We start from the raw sequence: 15,734 nt of genomic DNA, 5'->3' as shown, positions 1-15,734 counted from the left end.
AGTATATTCATACAATCCATAACGAGTCTTAAAGGCAGTCTTCCACTCATCCCCCTCACGGATACGTACCATGTGGTAAGCACCTCAAAAGTCCAATCTGGTGTAAATCTTAGCCTCTCTCACCTGATCAAGTAAGACCGAAATGAGCGGTAAAAGGTATCTGTTGCGTATGGTGTTTTTATTCAACATACGATAGTCTATACAGGCCGTCAAATCACCATTCGCCTTAGAAATAAAAACAAGCATTGGCATAGCCAATAGGTCTCGCTTTTGGGACCATATAAGTATTTAGTTATGCAGCACAATATCCTTGGTGCAATAACATCAACTGTTGCATGGCTAAAAACTTATAAGGTCCCAAAGGCGAGACCTAATGGCTATGCCAATGCTTGTTTCTGCTGTGACCTGTTGGCAATTTGCCCTCTAAAGCATCATTTTTGCAAACCAACATAATGTGCATTGAGATAATTGTATGGCTGCACGTATATGTACACTTATGTACACTTTGCCATTATCCTGCCGCCAATGTAGAGGTCTTATGATGGTCACCCACCATAGATTGCACAAGTGTGCAAAGTGCAGTAGTTTTTTTTCAATAACACACATTTATCGGCAAATATATTTAATATCGGGTGTGAAATATGCCCTTGTGTCTATTTTTGATGCAAGGATGCATTTTGATTTAAAATAATAGTGCAAGAAAAACAGAAGCACCGTGAACAACAGCAGCTCACGTTCTCGTTCTCCTGCGCATTCCCCATCATTTTTTACCACGATTGGTGCATTCACACTAAATTTATACTGCAAATGGCAAATAATTACTCAAAGTGACATAATGCCAGAATTTTTCTTATTAAGTGTATGTAATCTTGGAATTTCACATAGCAAACATAATTTGAAATTTCTGAAATTACACAAATTAAGCCAGTGTAATTTACATTTTGTTCCAGGCCTACTTTTCTCCTCTAACTCCACGTTTGATCTCGGCCAGCTCTGTTATCAATATTCTCTTCAGTTTGACTTCCACTCCTTGTCAGAACCTCTGCTAGTCCCTTTAATGGACATGGGCTACTTTCAGAAAATGAGTTTCACATATGGAAAAGCAAATGAAGAGACTGAGGTCTGCTGTCCCTTGAAGGCCATGATCCCTGAATTTGGACAAGCACAGGGGTTGCAAATTTCACCACCCTAATTAATATTCAATTCGATCCCTTGCAAAAGTTCAATGTGCGGAGTGAACACTTAGCACGGAGGTCTTATTATAAAGTGGGCACCCATTTGCAACCAGTCAATGTACAAATTGCACATCACGGTTTGCAAATAGGTATTAGTTGATCGGTCCTTAGAGCAAAGGAATCGCCTCTGATCTTTGCAGATTAAATGTACTCCCTGATTGGAACTAAAGCATTTCACCTGGGTGCGTGTCTTTTGCTAAACCTTTGATAAAGAAGATGTGATCAATTGCATCTATCTCACTCTGAAAGAGGAGCTATGGATTTGGTCGTAAACCAACTGAAGGAATGCGACAACATGTATTCAGCAAGCTTCTGCAAGCTAGTGGGAAGTGGAAAAGTAAATCCTGATTAATTACCTAATTCTTAAGGTATACGGTTTAAGCAGCAATGCTAATATGTAAACATACCTCAGTGAGCACTACAGGTGCTGGCTGTTAGCATATGTGCCTCTTTTAGACGTGGACAAACAGGCACACTCCCCTAAAACTTTAGAGCAAAAACAGAATAGAATACGAGCCCTATCTGACTATTGTTATTGGCCCAAAGACTAAAAGATAGATAGATAGATAGATAGATAGATAGATAGATAGATAGATAGATAGATAGATAAGATAGATAGATAAGATAGATAGATAGATAGATAGATAGATAGATAGATAGATAGATAGATAGATAGATAGATAGATAGATAGATAGATAGATAGATAGATAGATAGATAGATAGATAGATAGCTAGATAGATAGATAGATAGATAGATAAGATAGATAAGATAGATAGATAAGATAGATAGATAGATAGATAGAACGTACATACATCTGGCCAGTTAAATGAAGAAGCTTGCAACCTTGTACAAAGAAGTAAAGAACAGCGTTCTAGGGTATACACACTCGTAAACTAGGTATGCTCTGAAGATTAGATATTTCATTTCCACCCGATTGAACCAACAGCGACCACCATTTAACACTACATTGAACATCCCAATCATCCCAAATTCAACAAATTCCCTCTATGTCAAGATGAATACAGTCAACAAGAATTCCCAGGATCTAGATTTCGGAGATCACTGTGAGGCCATACAAGTATAGAAATAGACGCAATTATGAAAACAGTGATCACAAAATAACATATAATTCAATTGTTAAGAGTAGCTTCTGATATTTGCAGTGTTTAAAATAATGCAGAAGGGCGGGTTTGTTTCATAATGGGCGGGTAATCCGGGCTGACTGCTGCTCTGTGGGTCATCTCTGAAATATCCATTAACACCGAATGGAGCTCATGTATTCCTTTAGACACTCCATCCTGAGACAGTGCTGCAAGGCTTCGTTGGGGCAACGATGCGCTATAAAGACTCATATAAAGACTCACCTACACTCACGCTCACACACAACATTTGGTGGAGACCTATTTAGATACTGGTAAGGGCTTAGGGTCTTCAGAACGATTACACATTTCAAAATAATACATGGTTACTTGCTGAGAATATAAAACAAAGGCATTCTGCACATTGTAATTCTAACTCCCCTTAGACTGAGACCAGGCACGCTGAATGTCTCACCATGCAGAGCGTGGGCCCTGGGATGTATATAAAGCACACACTGCCTGACGCTTCTATTTTGAAGACGTTAGCCATCCTTTAACAATACTTCATACTATTTTTGACCCAGTTGCAGCCAGGGTGGAACCAGCAAAAGGGTCTGCAACACAGAGGCGAAAGGCTCGCTCTTTTTGTGACAAACATCTTTGTTTTTGTGCAGTGGGTACCACATGCCAACCAGTCATCATACAGCTTTATAATATGAAAATATTGTATGCCACCCACGGGCGCCCTGCTGAAGGCTGGCCATGCAGAGTAGAGATAGGATTCACCCAGGGCACGAGAAGAAACAAATGTATAAAACCAAATGATGAATGGCAATGTGCGAGTGGCAGGAACAACCCCCCCCCCCCCCCAAAAAAAACTAAATCAAATTTGAACATTCTCCATTGCTCGGACCCCTTTCTTATTTATTTAGAAATCTGTTTATTGAGTTTGCAGGTAGCATCACATATTATATCATACGAAATCAACGAGCATCGTAACATATATCATGGGGCGAAGTTGCCGTGCACAACACATGTATTCTGGCCATAGTACATCAACCGGAAAGGGAGTAACAGCGCCCGACTTTACAGCCGGCGGGGCTCTGAACACATCTATCTCCACGCGTGATGCTATGGCTACAGACCTAGCGGAGAGCATCTGCTCACCAACTCCTGTACTTGTTACGTGCTAATCCCGGTGCATCCCCAAACAGGTATACAAACAGTGCTAAACTCCCCGTTCAATAACCGGGTGGCCGTCTTCTCAACAGCCTAGCAACTAAAACAACTACCAACAGCAGCTCGCAGGTTCTAATCTAGACGGCCCTCCCCTGTTGATCCCCTGCCCCGGCAAGTTCCGACCCCCCAGCCCCCCCCCACCAGGACCGGTTCAAGCACTAAGATTCGATCCTTGGCATGCTCTGTCCTCACTTTAAGGCCTGCCTAACACACTAGCGCAGCATCTCGACCAGCCGGACAGCCCCACATCGCCTAACGCAGTCTCTACAGCACACTTCCGCTGCCTCCCGGGGCCACCTCCTCTGATTGCAGTAAAGTCCGCAGCATCTCCCCCCATTGGGGTGCGATGGGCGTCATTCTAAGGCCCAGTGTCTCCTCCCGCCTAAGTGCCACCTCCTCCGCCTTCGCCCACACCAGCAAAGAGCTACGCCATGCTCGCATATGTGGCGCCACGTCTGCCTTCCAGCGTTTGGTGATAAGTCGCTTTGCCACTAGGATCCCCAAATCGAGAAAGCGAGAGGCCACCTTAGCCGGGGGTGGCCGGTGAAAGAGATGTAATAAGTAAGTGGGCCACTCAGATGGTATTTCCCGGCCTGTACACCTGTGGAGCTCCCCATGTACTGCCTGCCAGTACAACTGTAACGCAGAGCAGCCCCACAGCATGTGGAGCAGGTCGGCGTCAACCACTGCGCAGCGGGGGCAGCATGCATCCACGCGATGAAAATACTTGTTAATGGCAGCCGGCGTGAGGTAGGCCCTGTGCATGACAAAGAACTGTATTTGACGAAATCTCATGTTTCGAGGTACCCTCCTCGGCCCCTGCAGCACCCTCTCCCACTCTTTATCTACCATAGGGCGGCCAAGATCCCCCTCCCATCTCTCGCGCAGCCCCCCTAGGCTCGGCGCGGCGTGCATCCGCAAAGCCGCAGCAAACCATTTGATTAGATGCCCCCCTCGGCCCAAAACATGGAGGTATTGCAGCACTAAGTGCTGTTCCGGCTCTTCCCGCAAGTCCCCCCAGTGACCCCCCAGCGTCTCTATAAGGGCCCGGTGTCGGAGAAACTGTCCCTGTGCCAGCCCCGTCTCTGCCGCAAGGGTTTCGAACGGCAGAAGGCCCCCTTCATGGTATAAGTCCTCCAATGTGTGGATATCAGCCGCGTGCCAATCCCTGAGTTCTGCAGTTCCAAGCGTGCCTCGTCCGCAAGGGGAACCCTCCAGAGGAATAGCCGGCGCATATGGGATTCTGGCCCGTGTCAGCCGGAGACATCGACGGTAGCATTTATACGCCACCACTAGTAGCAGCGGTTCGGGCTTGAGCGCGCTCGTGGTCGGGTGAAAGATTCTGAGGAGCTCCGTTACTGCCAGCGGCGGGTTCACCACCGTCGCCGTGTCTTCACGGCATCTGTCAGCTAGCTAGCGGGCCGCCCATTGTAGCTGCGCTGCCAGATAGTAGTGCTCAAGACTCGGCATCCCTAGCCCACCCTGGCCCACTTGAAGACACAGTTTCGGCAGCGCGACTCTGTGGCGCGCCGTTCCCCATACGAAATCGCGGAGGGAGCGCGTGAGGGGCGTGAAGAAAGACACCGGTAGATACACCGGGAGGTTGGCAAAATAGTACAGCAGACGCGGCAGTACTACCATTTTGACAAGCGCTATGCGGCCGGTCACCGATAGGGCAAGCGTACTCCAGAACACCATCTGGGTTCGGACCGCTGTCACAGCGCGTCCCAGGTTACCCTCCACCAGATCTGCCGGTCGGCGATATATCTGGACACCCAGATAGCGAAAGGTGTCTGGCTGCCACTGGACCCGCACTCCGCCAAGGTGGTAACCAGGATCCTGGACGTCGTCTGGGAAGGCGAACAGACAGGATTTAGCGGCGTTGACTCGGAGGCCTGAGAGCTGCTCAAAGGCGTGTAGGATGTAGCCCAGCCTCGCCGGGACAGCAGACACATCCCTGACATATACCAGTAGGTCATCCGCGTAAAGAGACACCTGATGGGTAGCGTCCCCCAGCGGAATGCCATCCACCAGTTCCCTACGGAGTGTCGCCGCTAGCGGTTCCATTGCAAGCGCAAACAGGAGGGGTGACAGCGGACACCCCTGCCTAGTACCTCGGCCGATTTGAATGGGGTCCGAGACATATGGGCCAGTACGCACGCGCACCGTGGGTCCCTTGTACAGAAGAGCCGTTAGCTGAAGAAAGCCCAGCCCCAGTCCGAAGTGTGACAGCGTCGACACCAGGTATCCCCATTCCAGGCAATCAAAGGCTTTCTCCAGATCCAGGACCTGGCAGCCCGCTCTGGGCCATTGCCGAGGGCTCTCCTCCATCACCCGAAAAAACCGCCGCAAATTAAGCGAAGTGTTGCATTTGGGCACAAAGCCGTTTTGATCGCTGTGCACCAGCGTGGGCACCACCGGCGCCAGTCTCTCCGCCAGTATCTTCGCCAAGATTTTATAGTCTGTGTTGAGCAGGGCGAGCGGGCGATAGGACCCCAGCTGGGTGGCGTCCCGTCCTGGTTTCAGCAGGGAAATCAGATAGGCTTCTTTCAGCGATGCTGGCAGTGTGCCCTCCTCTAGTGCCGTCAGGTAGAAGCTGTGAAGCTTCGGGATCAGGGACTCACGGTAAGCTTTGTAGTATTCTGCCGGAAGCCCGTCCGGCCCCGGCGCCTTCCCCGAAGCCAGAGCGGAAATAGCCTCCCCTATCTCGTCTACCGTAGGGGGGCACTCCAAGGCCGCATGGTGCGCCTCCGGAACCCTGGGCAATTCCCCTGCTTCGAAAAACTCATCCAGTTCGCTCGCACTCCTCTGCCCCGTTGACCGGTACAGAGTGGTATAATGCGCCGCGAACGCCTGGTGGATTTCCCACTGTGTGTGGACCAGTGTTCCATCCGGTCCAGTAATTGCCCCGACCGGTATTTGAGCCGTCTCCTGTCTAATGAGCCAGGCCAAGAGTCGTCCCGCTCTGTCCGACGTAGCGTGCACCCGGGATGAGTGAGCCGCATAATTAAGGCAACGAAGCCGCTCCAAGAGGTCGTCATGGCGTGCCCGGAGGGCTAGTAAGCGACCCGAGTCAGTGCCCCCCCTTCACCATGCAATTCGCTCGAGAGGAGGCAAGACTCCAAGGCGGCGAGATCACGTGCCAACTGTTTTCGAATATTCCAGGTCGCGCCCAGACAGTGCCCCCTAACGCATACTTTATGGGCATCCCATTCTATCAGCTCGCTATCGGTGGAGCCCTCATTAAGGTCGAAATACTGTTCTACCGCCGTGCCCAAGGAGGCCCGAAATTCCGGGTCCTCCAGTGCCGCTGTCTGGAGGCGCCAAGTCGGCACCGGGGGGCGATCGGGCTGCCACCGAAGCCCCAGGATGAGGGGATTGTGGTCCGAATGTGTCCGACCCATGTATTCCGCGCGGGTCACCCATGGCAGCACCGAAGGGGTGCCCACCACTCTGTCCAACCGGACGTGGAGGCCATGTACCGCTGAATAGTATGAATAGACGCGCTCGTCCGGGTGGCCATTCCGCCACAAAATAGGTGAGAGTCCAATGCGACAGCCAAGCGGTAAGGGCTCTGGCGTTCGACCCCACCTGCGTGCCCCGCAGGGGCGGGAACGACCGGTCCATGTGGATATCTAGCACGGAGTTAAAGTCTCCTCCCAAGAGCCAGGGGAGGCCAGCAAACGGTGCCAGTACCGACGACAGGGTGGCAAGGTAGGGCGGCTGCTCTACATTCGGCGCATAGAGGGACCCCAGCAGCACCTGTTGACCATCTATTCTGCCGTGCACTAAGGAGTACCTCCCCCCAGGATCCACCAGCGCCTGCAAACAGACAAACGGGGTACCCGCCCTCACCCATATCAAAGTGCCTCTAGCGTGTGCCGAGCATGTAGTGCCATATACCTGCCCCCTCCAGCGCGCGCGCAGCCTGCCCAATTCCACTGCCGTCATGTGTGTCTCCTGCAGGAGTGCTATTGCCACTGCGTGTCGCTGCATGTATGCGTAGACGGAGTATCTCCGCGCCGGTGTGTGCATGCCCCTAACATTCCATGTAATTACATTGGTTGCAGCCATGTGGAAGTCCTAAGGGTAAGTCTGTGGCAGGGGCTAAGGGCGTCCCTCCGGGGCGGGGAGCAGCGGGCTGTCGCCTGACCATGTAGAGAGCTGCAACATAGACCTTTCAACACAACAACGCACAAACATAGCACCGTGTGCAAGAACAAGCCAAACAGGCGAACTAAACCGCCAGGGCGATACCCTCTACGGGTATTCGTCCAAACCATTAAACAATGCTCACAAAGTGTAACTAAGCCCAATTGCGGCTAAGGGGGCAGGCAGATAAGAATCCCTACGCGCGGGTGCACCTCCACAACGGTGCCTGTGCATATGCTAAGCTAAGGGACCCTCAACTTAAAAGCGCACCACCTAACCGGGAGAGACAGAGTCCCCCCCCCATCTCCCCCACAACCAGCAAGGACGGGCAGGTCCCACTTCAGGGGGCCACTCCACTGCGGAGGGGCAGGGGCACAGCGCCCACCCCAGTTCACCAGTCCCGCCAGCCACCAGAGGTCCAGCAACATGTCCCTTCCGTCTGCCTCACACCCCCTGATCACTGTTCGGGTGGGAGCCGCAAGGTGTCAATCCGCTGGGTGCAGGACCTATCGTCAAGGAGTACCCCTGGCGATGACCCCAGATGTCCGTCGTGTTCGCATACTATATCATAAGATCTGCCGTCTGCGGGGTGACCAGCGGTAACAGCTGATCGTCTGAGATCGTAGTCGATGGAGATGAGGAGCCGCTAGGCAACACATCGCCCCGGTCCTGGGCAGTCTCTCCACTCCCGCCGTCCGGCGATCCGAGGGTGGCCACCGCTGCCAGCGCATCCTGGCGTTCCAGCCTGCACCTCTACGGGTCGCACACTGCTGGGGTGCGGCACTCCCAGGCTTCGCCCCTCCGCGCGCCGCTGCCTCCTCCCTCTGCGCTGGCGGGATCTTCTACCACGCGGCATGGCGGCCTCCTGGCTCCGCGGTCGTCGGCCATCACAGCGTCCCGTGTCCTCCAGCCAGTCCCAGACCTCGGACGGCATGTCAAAGAAGTGGGCACCATCCGCAGTGATCACCCGCAAGTGGGAGGAGAACAGGAGAGCATATGATATTTCCAGTTCACGCAGGCGGCGCTTCACCGCCAGATAGTTGCTGCGGTGCTTCTGCACCAGCGCGGTGTAATCCGGGAAAAAGTGTACCTGTCCGCCTCCAACAGTGACGCTGCCTATCCTCCTGGTCTCACGGAGCACCACATCCCTGTCCCGGTAGTTAAGGAGTTTGAACAGAAAGGGCCGCGGTCGGGATCCCGGGCCGGGCTTCTGCGCGAGGACCCTGTGTGCGCGTTCCACCACAAAGTGCGGAGAGAGTTTCTCAGAGCCGACCAGACTGCGCAACCACTCCTCCACATATTGCTCCAGCTGCCTCCCCTCCTCGCCTTCCGGCAGGCCAACCACGCGCACGTTGTTGCGCCGAGAGCGCCCTTCTGCATCGTCCACGCGGTCCTCCAACGTATGGACCCGGTCAATGAGGTCCTGAAGGGTAGCTGTGTGCATGGAGACAACCGGCCGCAACTCCTGGAGAGTTTGCTCTTGCTGTGTCACCTTGTCCGCCAATTTGCGGTGGTCCGCGTGGAGCAGCGTGAAGTCGACTGTGACTTTATCAATGCGGGCTTCCAGCGACGACCGTGTCTGTTCAAGAGAGGAGCCGATCCGCTCCACCGCGCCCAGCACCGAATCCAGCTTAGCGGCCAACATCTCAGTGCGCGGGGCTGCGCCGGCCTCTCCAGGCGCCTCGACGGGACCCGGCCCGGCCACCGACGTCCGGCCTTCTCTCTGGGCAGTGCGCAGCCTGCCCATTACCAATTGTTGTGCAGTGGGCATCCGCCCGCAGCCCGGTCGACCAGCAGGCAGGACCCGTCCAGTCCCAGCCAACCTCTCTGTCTCTGAAGCAGCCGCCGCAGCAGGGCCCCACCACTTTCACGTGTCGACTGTGCCGAAGAAGGATGGAGGAGAAGGGGGCCAGCGGCGCGCCTCTCAGCTGTCTTTTGGGCGCGGGACCACCGCGGCCACCGGAGACCACCCGCCAGGTGCCTTCAAGGCCTTCTTCCGGCCCACCTCTCTGTGCCTGATTTTTCTCGCCCAGTGCCCAGGCCCAGGCCCAGTCGGCACCACTCTGCTCCGCAAGGCGGTCCCCAGCCACGGCTCAGCGAGCGCCGTCGCAGTCACAGCTCCACAGCGTGGGGGGCCTCAAAGTGACCTCTGGCCGCCGGTCTCACGTTAACGTCAATCACCCCGATCCCTCTTCCACAGGTCCCTCAGGGGGTTTGAGTCTCCTGGTCTGTTAGCCCTGCCGGGGCTGCGCCGCTCCCTCCACCTGTCACCTCCTCCATGGGCCAGTAACACACGCGCTGCGCCAAGGGGTGCGAGTCTTCACCTGTCCCCTCCAGGCAATCGGGCGCCAGACCACAGAGTCTCCACCGCCCAAGCTCCGGGCGTGCCGCACCCCAGCAGTGTGCGATCCGAGGGCCCCCCGCCCGGGGGCCGGCCGCTTCCAGTGTCTGTGTCCTGGGCCTCCAGGCTCTCCGCCGAGCAGCCAGCCGCCGATGTCCCCCCCGCAAGTACTCACGGGGTGGGTCGCAGGTGAATGGGCGATCTCCCTCTGAGATCCGACTTCCTGTGTGACACCAGATCCAGCGCGTCAGCAGCTGCGGCCCAGGGGTCCCTCGGCAAGCCGCGGAGCACAGTAGTGCGCGTAGCCGGTCATGGAGCTCCAGCTCCTCCCCCAGCCGCCGGTCGTATCTTTCAGGCGGTCCCGAGCCGCCGCTCTACGTCCTCGCGCGCCGCTCGGCACCTCTATGTTGCAGTAGGCGAATGGGCTACCTCTGCCCAGGCTCCCGACATCTGAAGGGTGTGGTAAATAAAAATACCGGACTGAATTTCATACGGGATCTTAAATAAAGTAAAATAGCTCAAAATAACAAGAGGCAGAATCCGTGGTATAAGAGGTTTTCTAATGGGCTTTATTCCATTCAAAATGGCCGACTCGAGTCGCAGCCTTCAGGTTCCGTCACCACGAGGGTTCAGGAAGTGAAGTACAATACTTTATTGACAGACATGTATTTTTATAATAAGCACATTACAATGAAACGAATGTAGAAGGCGTAACATTTGATAAGAAAAGTGACAAAACAGGTACGTAATCGAAACTAGGCGTAATAAGGAATAAAAGAAACATGATTGGTTAGAATTATCAGACATAGGTGGATCTATAAGATAATACTTGGCATAGATGCGCGCGCAGCAGCATGACGTGTAATTGACGTGCAACTAGGGGGTGAAGGGACTTGACATTTAGCTCTACATGTGGAGACGAGAAGTCTGGGGGTCAAGTCAACCTAATCCCAAATCATATCTAACATCCTATGTTTAAAGAACTATGTTATCCACAAGGAAGAGACTCTCGGACAGAATCTATTCTATACTGACTGTGTGCGTGTACAAGCGTCTAAGTGTCTATATGAGATGCGAGGGATAGAAAACTTTCCATAGCAGCAGGGCTATGAATCACTTGCAGGAGGACGGAAAGGCTGAGTCCCTTGCTTGTGAGCAGAGGAAATGTTTACTTAAATCACTAGACAGGAATGCATCGGCTGAAGAGCAAAATAGATAATTCGAAGGTGAAATACAACTTCTTGGCAGACAGGCGAAAACTGGCCGAGGCAGGCACCGTTAGCTGCACAGGGAGTAGGACAAAGTTCATGGATACAGATGCGAGCTCAAGCTGAAGCTGTCAGAGACAGAGAGCAGGGAAAGGCTTGAGGACAGAATCGGGCCTACTTGCCTGAACTGTAAAAATGAAGTAACTTAGCCATATAAAGTCGGTGGCCTTTCATACTTAGGAATCGAATATCCAGCCCTGTGATGGCGGATCTGACAGAGAACATGTCGACGGTAGACACACATATGTTTGCGTCTTAGAAACTGGAACTTGGAGGGAACATACATGTACTTGTAACATGCATATAGAACCGTTGGGGTCCAAGATAGGGGACATAACTGATCAGGAAAATCCACATTTCCACATTCCCTCCTTGTCCCCTTCTTGCCCTTCACGAGACATCAATCTTCATCATTCCATTGATTTGCTCATGGAGCATCATTTCTTCTTCCTTCCGGCATTCTGAACGAGACCTGTGATATGGAATGCATGATGTGGCACACAGACCACAAATCGCTGGTCCACTTTGCAGGCATAAACAACAACTGAAGAGCATAAGAAGGCCAATACCTAGGAAGGATAAAACTCTCCATCCCCAGGCTGATATCACACTCCAAAACCACCCGGACCACGTCCAAGTGCCTGGATTTTCGTGTATCTGGCTTACAATCTTATGAAGGCGTGTTATAGCTTTATATACAGATGGCGAATTTTCTGGTATGAATATGCAGCAGCTGGATCCGATGACCCTGCAAGCTCCGCCCCTATCGGCCAGGATGACGTCAAGGACAAGACGATTCTGGAGAACAACAATTCTCATCACTGATTGTTCCTCTGTCAGATTGCCTAGGGCGGCTATAGTCTCGTTTACTACAGCTTCAAGAGTCTTGGTGAGTCTGCGTATCAGCTTACTATTTGATATTGTACCTATATAGGGAAAGATACCTTTATTGAAATCTACATACTTGTCCCATGCTGTCTCAGTATAATCGACAACTGGGAGATCTCTTCGCTCTCTATTGTGTACTAAATGAACATTTCGATAATAATCAGGGGGAGCTAGGAAAACAGGTGGCAAAAGGAATGCTATGTAACAGGTACCATCCCAATCTAGAGGCAGACGCATATATGCCGTCTGACCACATATAAAGTAAGAATGGCGAGAAGCTCTAAATGAAGATTTACCTTGATCACTATATTCTACTGTAGTAACACATTTACTATGGCCCATATGTATGGAACCAACTTTTCTCACACATAATTCACCCTTTACTGGAAATACTGACATAGTGGGCAGAATTAGTTCAACTTCGGATTTGACATTCAAAATCATAAGATTAGGCGTAAAATTACCTAATTTATACACTTCATTTTCTAAATCAGTTCCTGTTCTACTGGGGTGACCCTCCTTATTAGGGTGACAGACTTTGAATAAAACTAGATTCAGATTTCCCCATATCCAATGTTGTTGATAAACTGCTGTGTCTGGGTCTATGGAATTTAATAAACTAAACCATGCTCCACAGGAGCCATTGTGTGTGAATGGATGTGGAAAGAAAGGCAGAACTCCTTTGTTATTCTGATAGGGAGGAAGTCGGCCACACACCCAACAATTGGTCGCATTACTAGTCTGATGGGAATGATGTAACATACTAATGAAGGTGTTATTGCGCAGCGCAAGTCTATAAGATAATTCATGTGGCGGTAGGTCACTAAAAGAATGTTCTGCAGCAACATTATAAACATGTCTAGAGATAGGATGATATATGTGCAAAATCACACTCGTAATAATTACTAAAATACTCAATAAAAACAAAATTAATAATGTCCTCATACAGTAGCTACGCAGTGATTTACAATACGCCTGTCGTTTCAACATTTCTCGGGTATTTTCTCTACTCAGGTCCAAGGGATACATGTCGGAGACAATTCAACCGCTTCACCTTGGAGAGGACTTAAACAATCAAATTGCTCGACTGTTTGGGCCTAAGCTTTAATTTATAGCACTGAGAGTCATTCTGTTCAACAAAAGGAAGTTTTGAATCAGTCTGTGAGGGAGTGCAGGGCACAGTGTCTATATCTGAAGGTAGTCCATGAAATTTTTTTATGTGACTTGAATGAATCCACCCTTTGCGTCCCTCGATCTTCACGGCTGTTCTTGTGGTCAACAGGACCAACTTGGGTGCTTTCCACCTGGGCTCCAGTTGATTTTTCCTGTCGAAATTTCTCACAAAGACAAGATTACCCGGAACAACGTCATGGGGTTTCGCCTCAGTGTTGTCGGGAAAGGCTGCAGCTACCTGTGAACGAGAAGATTGTAGTGCAGACATCAAGGAAGCCAAGTAATCTGTCAGCATGTTACAGTCAATGTCAGTTATTTTGCGTGGTATAGGCGTCCCCCACATATTCGGCGGTCTACCGAAGATCACCTCATACGGGGATAGCCCTGTTCTAGAGTGTGCTACCATTCTCATGTAAAAGAGTGCAACTGGTAATGCTACTATCCAGTCGACACCTTTCTCTCTACATATTTTGGACAGTCTGATTTTCAGTGTCTGGTTATGTCTTTCTACGAGACCTGCTGCCTCGGGGTGTCGGACACAGTGGAATTTCCACTGATATCCCAACAAGAGTGAGACATGTTTCATTAATTCGGATGAGAAAGGCTGACCGTTATCTGAATATACAACACGTGGTAAACCGTACCGTGGGAAGAATTCTCGAACTAGCTGCTTGGCAGTAGTCGGGGCAGTGTAATCTGATACGGGATACGCCTCTGTCCAACGGGAGAGAGCGCAGACAACTACGAGAACATATTTGAATCCTCGACAACGTTCCATCTGAATATAATCCATCTGGAGGACTTCAAAAGGATGGTCAGGAGGCTGAAATCCACCCTGCTCTACGGGAACACTCTTTCCTGGATTAAACTGACAACATATCATACAGGTACGAACTTTTTGTTTAGCTGCTGCTCGTAAATGTTTGTTGAACCAAATGTGCTGAATGCTGTCTAGCATAGCCTTCTCTCCTAAATGTGCTGGACTGTGAACTGTAGCTATAATGGCTTGAACCATGGAATCAGGGAGAAACCATACAGATTTCTCCTTCGTCATCCATCCTTGATCTGTCTGGATCCCTCCTAGTTCAGTCCACTTCTTTATTTCTTCTGCTGTGGCATGTGTCTGTATGTCAATTACGTCAAGTGTGGGATCCTTAATTGTCATACACTGTGTTGGTGTCTGAACTATTGGCTTTGTCATGTCTAATGTGCGATTCTGAGCAGTCTGTTTAGCTGTTCTGTCAGCTAAATCATTGCCTTGAGAAATGGTATCAGTAACCTTCGTGTGTGCTTTACATTTCATAATCGATATAGCAGTGGGTAGATGTATTGCGTCTAACAAAGCATGAATGAGGGGTCCGTGCTGAATGTGGGCACCATGGGAGGTTAAATAACCTCTCTCTCGCCACAGCACGCCGAAGTCGTGTACAACTCCGAATGCATAACGTGAGTCAGTGTATATATTAACTTTCTTATATGTGGCTTGAATACAGGCTTGTGTTAGGGCAATAAGTTCTGCTGCTTGGGCTGACAAAGTATCTATACAATTTGTCTCAATAACTTCAGTGTCTGTTGTGACTGCATACGCGGCCACTAAATCTCCTGTACTTGCTCTCATGCATGATCCGTCTACATACAACGTCAGGTCTGGATCTAACAATGGAACGTCTGTCAAGTCTTGTCTAGGTTTCGTCTTTATTTCAATGATTTCAACACAATCATGAGCTAGTGGGTCTGTTCCAATTACAGGTAATAGTGTAGCAGGATTCAATGTATTACACCGTCGGATCTCTATGTGTGGTTGAAACAATGTCAGTTCATAACCGGTAAGTCTTGCTATGGTCAAGTGTTGTGTTTGTGTTCGGTTCACAAGAACCTCTACTGCATGTGGTACTTGTACTGTCAATGGGTGTCCTAATACTATGGCATCGCTTTGTCTGATTGCTAAAGCTGTCGCTGCCACTGATTTCAGACATGCAGGCAAAGCCTGAGCTACGGGATCTAATGTACTGGAAAAATAAGCACATGGCTTGCGTGATCCTGCTTGATCCTGAGTGAGTACTGACAAGGCAGTACCTTCGCGTTCTGTAACAAAGAGTGTAAAATGTTTGCTATAACATGGTGTTGCTAAAACAGGTGCTTGACATAAGGCTTCCTTTAGGCTTTCAAAAGCTTGTGTATGTTCCTGAGTCCAAGGGAGAACAGTCGATGTGGCTGCCTCCTGTGTGGTTAACTGAATGAGTGGTTTTGCTAGAAATGCGTACTGAGGGATCCACTGCCTACAATATGAAGTGAGGCCTATGAAAGCCCGCACCTCCTTTTGTGTCTGGGGTATTGACATGTTAGCAATTAACTGG

The 15,734-nt window shown here is 50.5% G+C and overlaps 1 protein-coding gene across 1 annotated transcript in view; it reads left to right on the top strand.

The window, feature by feature from the left end:
* LOC146838995 (uncharacterized) overlaps nt 1-15,734 on the top strand; it is a 101,942-nt gene that overhangs the window by 32,427 nt on the left and 53,781 nt on the right. The gene's annotated exons all lie outside the window — the stretch shown is intronic.

Source organism: Triturus cristatus, chromosome 4_2 (assembly GCF_964204655.1).
Source record: "Triturus cristatus chromosome 4_2, aTriCri1.1, whole genome shotgun sequence".
Lineage (NCBI taxonomy): Eukaryota > Metazoa > Chordata > Amphibia > Caudata > Salamandridae > Triturus > Triturus cristatus.
The sequence above is the reverse complement of the archived record's forward strand: the minus strand, read 5'-3'. Positions and strand labels throughout refer to the sequence as shown.